Source organism: Chrysemys picta, chromosome 2 (assembly GCF_011386835.1).
Source record: "Chrysemys picta bellii isolate R12L10 chromosome 2, ASM1138683v2, whole genome shotgun sequence".
In the NCBI taxonomy this organism is placed as follows: Eukaryota; Metazoa; Chordata; order Testudines; family Emydidae; genus Chrysemys; species Chrysemys picta.
This window is the reverse complement of record NC_088792.1, coordinates 8,940,530-8,951,373: the sequence shown is the minus strand read 5'-3', so window position 1 is coordinate 8,951,373 and position 10,844 is coordinate 8,940,530.

Below are 10,844 nucleotides of genomic sequence, written 5' to 3'. Positions count from 1 at the left end.
AAGAGATTAAAAATATTAGGGCTTCATAGCTTAGAGATGACTAAGAGGTATACAACATAATGAATGGGTTCAAAATAAGTCAGGAGCTATAATTTGCCCTGCCTTATGGTACTAGGACAAGGGGACGCCCAATGAAATTAAAAGGCAACAAGATTAAGACAGATAAAAGGAAGTGCTTTTCTATACAATAAATAATTAACCCGTGGAACTCATTGCCACATGGATTCCAAGAATTAGCAGGGGTCAAATGAAAAACATTTACATGGAAGTTTTATATATAGCACACAGGAAAGCAATGGGTCATTCTGAATACTGAGTAAAGTGGTTTAGACTAAGGGCTGGGCGGGATATTTGGAGCAAGACTCCAAGACATGGACAAACTGATTGCTTTTGGGCTTTGTGGAGAGACGCACCTGAATCTGGAGCTGGCTTGTGGTGGGGTGTTGGAACTTGAGATGGATCAGCGAGGTGGTGCTTGATCATGGAGACACTCAATTTAGGTGAGGGTGAGGAGTTCAATTTCTTTTCCCAGGCTCGGCAGCTTGGTATCTGGGTGAGAGTTGAAGGCTAGGGTCTGAGCCCAGAAATTATTAATTTGTCTTAGAGTAGCAGTTCGAAATCCCAGTCAAAGATCAAGACTCCATTGTGTTAGGCACTGTATAGCAAAGACGACTATTCTGACCCAGGGAGATTACAGTCTGTGTGGTGTAATCTGGTCTGTGTGTCAGACTGTACACAAACAGGGCAAAGGGTTAAGGGGCTGGACTAGGACTTAGATCTGGATTCAGTTCTCATTTCTGCCACAGACTCATTGTGGGAACTTGGGCAAGTCTGCGCTTCGGTTCTCCACCTTCCTCTCTCCCACCCTTAGTTTTGTCTGTTTAAGTAGTAAGCTCCGTGGCAGGAACTGTATCTTACTGTTTGCATGCAAGGAGCCCAGCACCATAGGGCCCTGATCTTAGCTTGGGCTTCTAGGCACTACCATAATAGAAATGGACAGCTGTGGGTGTCGAGGGTATGCTCTAGGCCTGCATCCACCTCAGTACTGGTTCTGCACTACCTCTACCAGTCTGAGAACTGATTCAGGTTTAGGATTTTGCCCGGATTCAATGGTGCCAAAGTCTTAGCAGACGGTGGCCGTGTTCAGCGCGCGTGTTTGGACACCAGTGGAAACCTAGTCTGTATAATACGATTCCAGGATTGTACTGCTGAAGCCTAGAACGTCTGTTGAGTCTGTGATGAGATGAAACATCTCAAGCGTGGCTGGGGGCTTTTTTTGCTTGGAATATCACCACGTTCAGTCATCACCGGGATGCACAGTCTGTTACCGTTCAATTTTTAAATTCTCAGCCATTTTTGGCTAAAAAACAAACAAACAAAATCCCACATGACTTTACTAAATACATCCACGGAACAGCTACTAGTCTAAATAAGAGCCTCTCTCATGGTTAGAACAAGGGGGAGGATTTTTTTCTGTCCATAAAGTCATGGAATCATAGGACTGGAAGGGACCTCGAGAGGTCATCTAGTTCTAGTCCCCTGCACTCATTGCAGGACTATGGATTATCTAGACCAGGGGTCGGCAACCTCTGGCATGCGGCTCACCCAGGTAAGCACCCTGGCAGGCTGGGACAGTTTGTTTACCTGCCGCGTCCGCAGGTTCAACTGATCGCGGCTCCCACTGGCCACGGTTCGCCGCTCCAGGCCAATGGGGGTGGCGGGAAGCTGTGGCCAGCACATCCCTCGGCCCGCACCACTTCCCGCAGCCCCCATTAGCCTGGAACAGCGAACCACGGCCAGTGGGAGCCGCAATTGGCCGAACCTGCGGACGCGGCAGGTAAACAAACCGGCCCGGGCTGCCAGGGTGCTTACCCTGGCGAACCACGTGCCAGAGGTTACCGACCCCTGATCTAGACCATCCCTGATAAGTGGACACCCTCCCCCACATGTAACATGGTTTGGCCTTGGTTGTGTAGACCACTGGACTTGCTGCCTCCCATGATGGGATCACAGAATCCTCCCTTGTCCTACAAGACCCAACTCACAGCACCATGGAGCAGCCATTAAAAGCCCCAACCAAATGAAGATGGCCTTAGAAGTAGATCCTCAACCACAGAGACTCCCATCTGGGAGAGAGGCCGAAGGCAATCATTACCTCATTTGAGGGAAGGCCTGGGGGTGGGGCATGATGGGGCTGCAGGTGCAGCCTCCTGACCCCATTGATTGGTGAGGAAAGGGTGTCCTAGCATGGTCCAGGTAAAACTATCTTCACTGAGGGCCTGCTTCTCCATGTGCCTCCATTGGGTCATTCCCCAGTGAGCTGCTAGAGGGACTTCAGGCATAAATAACTCCTGACTGGATTTCACAGGGAGAAGTTCCCCTTTCTCTGCTGCTCCCCCCATCCCTCCAACAGCACAGAGATCCAGCCAGGTGATTCCACAGGGTCCCAGGAAGAGAGAGGAGGAAGCCAGGTACACCTGGGCTCATCCTTCCTGCACACCCCCTCCCCCAAAGAGATCTGCAGGGACTGCACTCCATCCATACTTGCAGCTCAGAGCTCGCACAAATCAGCCTGGGGACCATGGCTCAGCTCCAAACCACCACCCTTGTCATGAACATTGCGGAGTGACCTGCATGCACTCAGAGTCACAGAGACAATCAGCTTCATCTGGTCCTCTGGCTTCCTTACCCAGCACTCCCCTCCCCGTGTCCAGTACTGGAAACTTCCACTGGCCTCCACTCCTTCATGGTATCGTGAAGCCATCCTTTTACTTTTGCCAGCCTCACTGAGTCTTCCAGAGCAGCTTTGGCTGCAGGGGTGCCCTGAAAGCGTTAGTGCCGGGGAGAACCCAATTGTTGCACAAGATAAGTGTCGTCTATGGGAATACATTAGATCCTGAAAGTGCCAGTGGTGAACTACTAGAAGGCTGGTTTCTGGGAAGGACCGTCTTGTGATTAAGAGACCAGGTTGGAAGTCAGGGGATCTGGGTCCAGTTCTTGGATCTGCCCCCAGACTGGCTAAGTGGTTCCCCCTCAAGATCACAGTCTCAGTGGCTGCAAAACAGGGCTATTGATATTTCCTCTGACTTGTCTATCTAGACTCTCAGTTCTTTGGGCGCAGGGGCTGTCTCTTACTATGTGTCCATACAGTGCCTAGCACAATGGGGCCCTGATCTCAGCTGAGACCTCTAGACACCTCTATCCACTGGGGTCCAAACACGACCTCCCCTAACAATGTCACCTCATGCCAAGCAGGATCCAACCCAAAGAACAGCTATTGTCTCTCTGTAGCTAACCCCGCTCTTAACGCCACAACTACTTGGTTGTCACAGCTGAGGCTCCTGGAGGTAATGAAGTGTAGCAGAGCTCCAGGGAGCTACACGGATGAGCATACAGCCTTAGAACCAGCGCAGGTTCAGATATGTGCGTGTTTACACACACCGCTTAAACAAAGAGGTGAACAAAACACAAAGCTTTGAATTCCCAAGTAAACATTGATATCCAAGGGTTTATCTACACTACAGTTTGCAACCATGTATATCACATGTGAAACACGATTGCCTGCACTACAGTCTGCATTGGAATTGCCATACTGGATTAGATCAATTATCCACCAAGGACAGTAGCTAGGAGTAGCTACTTCAGAAGAAGAAACCCTGCAGGAGGCAGTTATAGGATAACTTGTCCCCAAGGAAAGCTTCTTTCTGGCTCTTCCCCCCAAATGATTAGAAGTTGCCCTTAAGGCCCCAAAACAAGAGAGGAATTAGATCCCTGCCTAACTTTTTGGTTATTGTTAATACTGTTCCCTCTCTGGATATTCTTGCAATCCATAGACAATAATATCTAATATTCTGGGATCACCATGGCGACACCACCACTCCATTCCTAAAAAACGTCTAGTCCCTTTCTCAATCCAGCTACGCTATTGGCCTCAGTGATACGTTGTGGTCACGGCTTCCAGAGGCTGTGGGTTGCATGCAACTGTTTGGTTTTCCTCCTTTCAAATCTATTGAAGGAGTTAAATTGAGAAGGATCAAAGGTTTTTTGCTTGTCATGCCCAGCTGGAGGGTCTATGGTGGGCTAAGTCCGGCCCTGGTGAAAACGGGTACGACTCCATTTTACTTTGGCTCTTGGTGCTGAATTTGCTCCTGTGTCCATTTAGTGCATTGCTTCTTTGATGCTTTACAGGGGTCTCCATCCATGCAGAGACATCTCAGTAATTCCAGTGGGGGCAAGGAGGGGGTCGAGTCTTCCTGGTGGCAGGGATATCTCTCACCTCTAGCTGTTCAGTTTGATTCCAGCTCGGAGGCGATCAGAAATTATTAGCATGTGAGAGCCTAGCAGCCCCTGAAATATGAATTGGTGACTCAGTCCAATGCCTAGTGGACAGATGCCCACGCCACAGTTAACTCTGATTGGAAAGTCAGAATTCCCCAACCCCTAGCCAAGGTGTTCCGTGCGCATCGATCTAGGCATTATCCGTTGCTCTGGGTAACCAGGCAGTCAGACCTAGAGGTGGAAGCGAGAGTTTGGCCTACCAGTTAGAGCTGGGTCCAGGGCGGGCAGTGTCCAGGAAACAAGATGAGGGGCAGTACCGGAGGGACAGAGACAAATGCCAGAGCTGCGGGGTAAACCGGAGTCAGGAACCAGAGGAAAAGCTGGGGATCGAAGCCAGAAATCTAAAGCCGGAGGGGAGCAGAGCTGAAACAAAGCAGGAGCAGGGACTGGAACAGGGGCAAGGGCAGCCGTGGGCTTGGTACACGTTGAGCAGCCGCTGCTCTGCTGTGGGGGCCCAGTTTATAAGCCAGCAGCCAGCAGCCCATCGTGGGTCGCATTGTTAGTTTGCAGCATCCCATGTAAAGCCCAAAGACGTAAAAAATGTATCCATCAAGTGCCCATGTATTAGCTAGCTAGGAGCTCGACCCTAGATCCAGACACCACAATGAAGGCTGGATTCAAGCTGTATACCTTGGCCTCACTGCTGCTGTAGCAAGTATATGCATGCCTGGGATGATGGAACCAGACTATTAAAAACCCCAATAAATCCAGCATGGGGTTGGGGCTCAGGAAAACTAAATTCTGTACCCAGCTCAGCCCTTGCTGAAACATCTTGACCAACCCACTTGGCCTCTGCATCCCCTCCCTTGCCCACCCCCCTTTGTCTTATCTATTTAGATCGTATGCTCTTTGAGGTAGAGACTCCAATACGTCTATACTTATCTCCGGGTCCGGCGGTAAGCAATCGATCTTCTGGGATCGATCCCGGAAGTGCTCGCCGTCGACGCCGGTACTCCTGCTCCGTGAGAGGAGTACGCGGAGTCGACAGGGGAGCCTGCCTGCCGCATCTGGACCCGCGGTAAAATCGAACTAAGGTACTTCGACTTCAGCTACGTTATTCATGTAGCTGAAGTTGCGTATCTTAGTTCGAAGTGGGGGGTTAGTGTGGACCAGGCCTTACTATGGATATGTTCAGTGCCTAGAATGCTACTGTCACACAACTAATTACCAACCAGGGGTCTAATTAGCGCCAATTGCAACGTGGGAGACCACCCACCCATTTCAAAGAGGGGTGAGATAGGAATGAGCTTTGCCAACTCTCAAGCTGGATTTGAACCCGTGGCCTAGCGGCAAAACACACCGCAGTCAATGCTCAACCCTCCAAACCAGCCCCTGCTGTGGTGGTTAGTTTGAAGTGGCCTGAAGCCTGGGCTTATTTTGGATCTTGCTTGAATTGTGCTGTGTTTTCTGCTTCCCTTGTTTGATTAATCTCACCCTGGGTTCCAGCTTTGCAGGAGGAGAGGAAGAAAAGGTAGATCAGGGATCATCCTATTTTCTTTGGACCCAGAATTAACTGAGGATTAGAGTCAAGTAGATGACTGACCAGGGACGTGACTCAGCCTGTGTCCTGTTCTACTTCTGTGGTCAAGCAGGGCTGGCACAGAAAAGATGAGTGAACTCAGAAGTCCTAATCCCAGAGGCAACCCTTCCTGCAGACGTTGCCAAATGTGAACTTGTACTGCCACCTAGTGTTGATGTAGCCATTAACAGTATTCTCAAAGAAGCTTGGTGTCTCCTAACTTGCTTGGCCTTTTCTGAAATTGCGGCAGAACTAGAATTCACAGGAGGTGAAACCCACCGGAGCACAGAGGGCTCATGCAAGGCCTCCCATGTAGCTTGAGATCCATGTTAGCCATCTAGCGAGGGCTCACTCAGACCTCAAAAGAGAGATTACATTGGAGTGCAGCGTTGCCCTACAATGTGCTCTGGTTGTCTCTAGCCTCTGACTGCCGGAGCTGGAAGTAGATGACAGGGGATGGATCTCTTGATGGTTGCCTGTTCTGTTAGTTCCCTTTGAAGCCCCGGCATTGGCCACTATCGGAAGACCGGATATTGGGCTAGATGGACCATTGCTCTGACCCAGTCTGGCCGTTCTTATGTGTAAATTCATACTGGAGTCACTGCAGCTCAAGTTATCAGCAAGTGACAGTCATTACTATTAGTTGTCTTAATGGGTCTCGGTATACTCTTACTTTTCCCATCACATAAGCCACTGGCACTGATTGGCACTGCTGGTGCCAGTCTCAGTAGACAGGATAAGGAGTGAATGGGTATGTAGACAGAGGCCAGGTCTACGCTAAAAAGTTAGGTCGATCCAGTTGCATCGCTCAGGGGGTTGAGAAATCAACGTTGCTCAGGCGTGTAGTTAAGCCAACCTAACTCCCAGCACGGACAGCAGAAGGTCGACAGAAGAATTTTTCCGTCGGCCTAGCTGTCTCCTCTTATGGAGGTGGATTAACTACAGTGACTGGAGATCCCCGCCAGCCACTGTAGTGAGTGTCTACACTGAAGGGCTACAGTGGTGCAGATGCAGCGCTGTAGCTATGCTGCTGTCGTGGTTTAAGTGTAGACGTCGCCTCGTCGACATTCAGAAGTCCAATAGCAGCCTCTTCAGGTCAGGTTAGATCTTGTCAGCAGGACAGCACGCAGGACTCTTCTATTGCTATGTACCTACTGCAGATAGCCAGAGACTCACATTCCAGGGCTGCTAACGTGGCAACTTTCACCCGCGCTAGATTTGTTTTAAAAAATGGATTTTTTTAAAGCCACCTACAGGGCAAAGGGATTCATAGATTCCAAGGCCAGAAGGGACCATTGTGATCATCTAGTCTGACCTCCTGCACTCACAGGCCAGAGAACTTCCCACAATAATTCCTAGAGCAGCTCTTTGAGAAAAACATTCAATCCTGATTGAAAAAGATGGCCAGTGATGGAGAATCCACCATGACACTTAATAAACGGTTCCAATGGTTAATTAGCCTCATTGTTAAAAATGTATACCTTATTTCCAGTCCGAATTCGTCTAGCTTCAACCTCCAGCCATTGGATCCTGTTAGACCTCCCTCTGCTAGACTGAAGAGCCCATTATTAAATATTTGTTCCTCATGTATGTACTTATAGACTGATTAAGTCACCCCTTCATCATGCTCTTTATTAAGCTAAACAGATGGAGCTCCTTGAGTCTATCACTATAAGGCAGGTTTTCTAATCCTTTAATCATTCTCATAGGTCTTCATAGAATCATAGAATATCAGGGTTGGAAGGGACCTCAAGAGGTCATCTAGTCCAACCCCCTGCTCAAATCATCCCAGCCAGGGCTTTCTCAAGCCTGACCTTTAAAACCTCTAAGGAAGGAGATTCCACCACCTCCCTAGGTAACCCATTCCAGTGCTTCACCACCCTCCTCGTGAAAAAGTTTTTCCTAATATCCAACCTAAACCTCCCCCACTGCAACTTGAGACCATTACTCCTTGTTCTGTCATCTGCCACCACTGAGAACAGTCTAGATCCATCCTCTTTGGAATCCCCTTTCAGGTAGTTGAAAGCAGCTATCAAATCCCTCCTCATTCTTCTCTTCTGGAGACTAAACAATCCCAGTTCCCTCAGCCTCTCCTCATAAATCATGTGCTCCAGCCCCCTAATCATTTTTGTTGCCCTCTACTGGACTCTTTCCAATTATTCCACATCCTTCTTGTAGTGTGGGGCCCAAAACTGGACACAGTATTCCATATGAGGCCTCACCAATGTCGAATAGAGGGAATGATCACGTCCCTCGATCTGCTGGAAATGCCCAAAATGCCATTAGCCTTCTTGGCAACAAGGGCACACTGTTCACTCATATCCAGCTTCTTGTCCACTGTAACCCCTAGGTCCTTTTCTGCAGAACTGCTGCCTAGCCACTTGGTCCCTAGTCTGTAGCAGTCTGAACCCTCAGTAGCAGTCTGTAGCAGTCTTCTCTGAACCCTCTCCAATTCATCAGCCTCCTTCCTGAACTCTGGACACCAGAACTGGACACAGCATTCCAGCAGCAGGCGCACCAGTGCCAAATACAGAGGTAAAATAACCTCTCTGCTCCTACTCGAGATTCCTGTTTATACAGACAAGGATTGTATTAGCTTTTTTGGCCACAGTGCGACACTGGGAGCTCATGCTCAGCTGGTCCTCCATAACCACCCCCAAATCTTTTCCAGAATTACTGCTTCCCAGGATAGAGTACCCCTTCCTGTAAGCATGGCCTGCATTCTTTGTTCCTAGATATATACATTTACACTTAGCAGTATTAAAACACATTATTGCTTGTGCCCAGTTTATTAAGCAATCCAGATTGCTCGCAGTCTGTGGCCTGTCCTTTTCATCTTTCACCACTCCCTCAAAGTTTGGGCTGTGATAAGAAGTGATTTAAACTGGAGACCTTGGCAATACAGCAGCATTTTCATCCTTAGGATAGCGTGACCCTGGAGGTGCTGTGCTGTCTTGGGAAGGGCTGAGTGCCCTGAACCCCAGGAGCTACTTGGCACCCTGAATTCCAACTTCATCACTGCACTTGGAGCAGGGAAGGAGGTTGGGGAGGAGCAAAAGTGGATTTAAAATGACCTTTGCATGTCTTTTCTTCAGGCGTAAATCAGAGCAGCCCCAGGGCTTCTTTAACTTACCCTTCTGCTTTGTATAGGCCCTGGGAAACAGAGAATACCCACAGTGTAATGCCATATGACCACACCCCTGCCCCACCCCTTATGTATCCTCAGCGTAAGGCCTCCTTATGCTGCTAGAGTGGCATAAAGTGGCTGTAGTGTAACAAATGAAGGAGAGCCCAGAGCATGCGTGGCCTGCGGTAGGTTATCGCTACGTTCTCTCCCCCCCAGAATGGACTTCAGAAAACAGAGCTCCAACCCCCCGTACCATGCAAGTCGGCAGATTTAGGGGAAATGAATTTCCTGCCACTAGGTGGCATTGACTCTCCACGACAGCCCCATCCAGCAACAGGTGCATCGGCTCAGATCTAGTGGAGTTTCTTGACAGAGCTGGTAGCACGGGCCCCTGAGCCCAGGGAAAGCTATTCCTGGAGAACCTCCCAGGGCCTGGCAAGTTGCTGGATTATTCAGAACACACGTGTAGCTTTATGCGGGGCTGGCCTGTGACCAGGGCTTTGGAAGGTCACATTGGATCCTACATAAGGAACGAGCCTGCACCTGGATCTCCCCCCTTGGAGACATCACGGTTAAGGCTGACTTGATGCACGCTTTATGGTGGTGGAAGGGGATGGATCGACAGCTCTGCCCTGGAGCCGCCAGCTGGAGAGGTGGGAGAAACAGTCCTTTTCCAAGCCAATCCTTGGCCTGTCTGCTGCGGTTACCAACGCGGAAGCCAGCGTGTTCCAGGTGCGATGGAGGCTTGACGGAGTCATGACGTGGAATGGAGCAGCCATTCCGCACCATCTATGCTGCCACTCCGCTCTTGGGTCTCCGCTGGGTGCCACTAATTCCCATGGACTTCAGTGGAGCTGCATGACCTCAGCGGTCTCAGAAGCCGTCTCTCGGCTGCTTGGGTTTTCCCTTCTGGTTGCACCAAAATCATTTCAGAGCCAGCGTCCGGGCTGATGGGCAATGGCTACCCTCCCTTGGGGCAGTGCCGCTCATTTCAGTTGCACGAGGGATGGATTTGGCCCCAGGCCCTCACATTCACTCCTCCTCAATTCATGGCATCTGTAGAACAGTTTTAAGACACAACGCCAGAGTCTATAACGCCGCTGATTGCGTTTCCAGCTCCGCTGTCCAGCACAGTCCCCCCTCCTCCTTTCCAACAGCCCAGCTTTCTTAAAGGGGCGAGAACATGAAAACACAATTCATTACAAGCTTGTGTCACTCGGCATGGATAAGACCTGCTGCAAAGGTGTCTCTCTTTGCAGGCTGCTGCTGCTCTCCCCACCTGTGCCTGTATTTGAACAGCCACCAAACGAAGGAGTCAGATATGGACACGCTTACGCTGATGGACTTTGCCGAGCACGTCTCGCCATCAAGATAAGGGAGGGGACTGTTTAATCGTCACCTTCCCCTGCTTCAATGGGCTCTAAAAGGCAAACACGCTTAGAACAAATATTGAGCGTGCTATACAGGGTATGAGTTATTTGACCAGTTATTTGACCAGTAGGTGGAGCCGTTTATTTCTTTGTTAACTCAGCACCTCTGCTAATGGCCTGGCCCCAGAAATTGGTCCCTTCCAGCTCAGGTGCCTGCAGACAGGGCCGACTCCAGGCACCAGCGAAGGAAGCAGGTGCTTGGGGTGGCCAATGGAAAGGGGCGGAAGGTCGGCAATTCGGCGGCGGGTCCCTCCGTCCCTCTCTTCCTCTTTGAGCTTCCGCCGAAGTGTCGCCGAAGAGGAAGAGAGGGATTGAAGGACGAGCCACTGAATCGCCGCCGAAGAATGGAGCAGCACGATTGAGCGGCCGCGACGCAACTTTTTTTTTTCCTGCCCCTGCTTCACCGCTTGGGGCGGCAAAAAGGCTGGAG